We start from the raw sequence: 3,250 nt of genomic DNA on the forward strand, positions 1-3,250 counted from the left end.
CTCGGCTCGGACGCTCCTCGGCGGAGTCGGGCGATCTGAGCCGCGGCGGCTCGAGTGCGCCAACACTGCACAGCCTCTCCCGGCGGGCTCCGCTCGGCACGGACGTTCCTCGGCGGCGTCCGGCGATCTGAGCCGCGGCGGCACGAGTGCGCCGGCACGGTCCAACCGATCTCGGCGGGCTTGGCTCGGCTCGGACGTTCCGCGGCAGCGTTCGGGGGGTCTCAGCCGCGGAGGCTCGGGTGCGCCGGCACGGTCCAGCCTCTCCCGGCGGGCTCCGCTCGGCTCGTACGTTCCTCGGCGGCGTCCGGCGATCTGAGCCGCGGCGGCTCGAGTGCGCCGGCACGGTCCAACCGCTCCCGGCGGGCTTGGCTCGGCTCGGACATTCCGCGGAAGTAGCCAAGTGCCGCTCTTGTGGCTGCTCCGCTGCGCTGGCACTGTGTACCCGGCTCCGAGCGTCTCCAGGGGCAGGGGAGGAAGAGGGGGGGGGGGGGGAGTAGGGGGGGAGGGAGAACGGCGTCGGCGGCTAGGCGTCGCTTCCCATGCGGCTTGACTAGGTCGGCACGGTCTACCCGGCTCCGAGCGGGCCATGGTGCTCGGCGACGGTGGCTAGGGGTCGCTGCCTAAGCGGCTCGACTAGGTCAGCACGGTCTACCCGGCTGCGAGCGGGCTAGGGTGCTCGGCGGCGGATGCTAGAGGTCGCTGCATATGCGGCTCGACTAGGTCGGCACAGTCTACCCTGCTCCGTGCCTGCGCGAGGGCTCGGCGGCGGTCGCCAGGTGTCGCTGCACATCTGCCAGCCTGTCCGTCAGCGACCTCTAGCGTCCGCGGCGGAGCAGGGTAGACCGTGCCGACGTGAGCCGGCCGCCGCTCAGCGACCCATGGCCGCCGCCGCATGAGCTTCAGTCCTCTCGGAGCCGGGTAGACCGTGCCGACCAACTCGACCCGGACGTGCAGCGACCGCTGGCCAGCGCGGAGGCTCGTGTGCACCGGCACGGTCCAGCCTCTCCCGGCGGGTTCCGCTCGGCTCGGACGCTCCTCGGCGGAGTCGGGCGATCTGAGCCACAGCGGCTCGAGTGCGCCAGCACTGCACAGCCTCTCCCGGCGGGCTCCGCTCGGCACGGACGTTCCTCGGCGGCGTCCGGCGATCTGAGCCGCGGCGGCACGAGTGCGCCGGCACGGTCCAACCGATCTCGGCGGGCTTGGCTCGGCTCGGACGTTCCGCGGCTGCGTCCAGGGGGTCTCAGCCGCGGAGGCTCGGGTGCGCCGGCACGGTCCAGCCTCTCCCGGCGGGTTCCGCTCGGCTCGGACGCTCCTCGGCGGAGTCGGGCGATCTGAGCCGCGGCGACACGGTCCAACCTCTCCAGGCGGACTCAGCTCGGCTCGGACGTTCCGCGGAAGTGGCCAAGTGCCGCTCTTGTGGCTGCTCCACTGCGCTGGCACTGTGTACCCGGCTCCGAGCGTCTCCAGGGGCAGGGGAGGAAGAGGGGGGGGGGGGGGGGAGTAGGGGGGGTGGGGGCACGGCGTCGGCGGCTAGGCGTCGCTGCCCATGCGGCTCGACTAGGTCGGCACGGTCTACCCAGCTCCGAGCGGGCCGTGGGACTCGGCGGCGGGGGCTAGGGGTCGCTGCCTATGCGGCTCGGCTAGGTCGGCACAGTCTACCCAGCTCCGAGCGGGCCGTGGGACTCGGCGGCGGGGGCTAGGGGTCGCTGCCTATGCGGCTCGGCTAGGTCGGCACGGTCTACCCGGCTCCGAGCGGGCCGTGGTGCTCGGCGGCGGCGGCTAGGGGTCGCTGCCTATGCATCTCGGCTAGATCGGCACAGTCTACCCAGCTCCGAGCGGGCCGTGGGACTCGGCGGCGGGGGCTAGGGGTCGCTGCCTATGCGGCTCGTCTAGGTCGGCACGGTCTACACAGCTCCGAGCTGGCCGTGTTGCTCGACGGCGGCGGCTAGGGGTCGCTGCCCATGCAACTCGGCTAGGTCGGCACGGTCTACCCGGCTCCGAGCGGGCCGTGGGACTAGGCGGCGGGTGCTAGGGGTCGCTCCCTATGCGGCTCGGCTAGGTCGGCACGGTCTACCCGGCTCCGAGCGGGCCGTGGTGCTCGGCGGCGGGGGCTAGGGGTCGCTGCCTATGCGTCTCGACTAGGTCGGCACGGTCTACCCGGCTCCGAGCGGGCCGTGGTACTTGGCGGAGGTGGCTAGGGGTCGGTGCCTATGCGGCTCGGCTAGGTCAGCACGGTCTACCCGGCTCCGAGCGTGCGCGAGGGCTCGGCGGCGGTCGCTAGGTGTCGCTGCACGTCTGCCAGCCAGTCCGTCAGCGACCTCTAGCGTCCGCGGCGGAGCAGGGTAGACCGTGCCGATGTGAGCCGGACGCCGCTCAGCGACCCCTGGCCGCCGCCGAATGAGCTTCGGTCCGCTCGGAGCCGGGTAGACCGTGCCGACCAACTTGAGCCGGACGTGCAGCGACCGCTGGCCAGGGCGGAGGCTCGTGTGCGCCGGCACGGTCCAGCCTCTCCCGGCGGGCTCCGTTCGGTTCGGACGTTCCTCGGTGGTGTCCGGGGGGTCTCAGCCGCGGCGGCTCGAGTGCGCCGGCACTGCACAGCCTCTCCCGGCGGGCTCCGCTCGGCACGGACGTTCCTCGGCGGCGTCCGGCGATCTGAGCCGCGGCAGCACGAGTGCGCCGGCACAGTCCAACCGCTCTCGGCGGGCTCGGCTCGGCTCGAACGTTCCGCGGCGGCATCCGGGGGGTCTTAGCCGCGGAGGCTCGGGTGCGCCAGCACGATCCAGCCTCTCCCGGCGGGTTCCGCTCGGCACGGAAGCTCCTCGGCAGCATCCAGCGATCTGAGCCGCGGCGGCTCGAGTGCGCCGGCACGTTCCAACCGCTCCCGGCGGGTTCCGCTCGGCTCGGACGCTCCTCGGCGGAGTCGGGCGATCTGAGCCGCGGCGACACAGTCCAGCCTCTCCAGGCGGACTCAGCTCGGCCCGGACGTTCCGCGGAAGTGGCCAAGTGCCGCTCTTGTGGCTGCTCCACTGCGCTGGCACTGTGTACCCGGCTCCGAGCGTCTCCAGGGGCAGAGGGGGAAGAGGGGGGGTGGGGGGGAAGTAAGGGGGGGGGGAGGCACTGCGTCGGCGGCTAGGCGTCGCTGCCCATGCGGCTCGACTAGGTCGGCACGGTCTACCCGGCTCCGAGCGGGCCGTTGTGCTCGGCGGCGGGGGCTAGGGGTCGCTGCCTATGCGGCTCGGCTAGGTCGGCA

This window comes from Coturnix japonica, chromosome 6 (genome assembly GCF_054131305.1).
Source record: "Coturnix japonica strain WE chromosome 6, WE-NBRP24, whole genome shotgun sequence".
Lineage (NCBI taxonomy): Eukaryota > Metazoa > Chordata > Aves > Galliformes > Phasianidae > Coturnix > Coturnix japonica.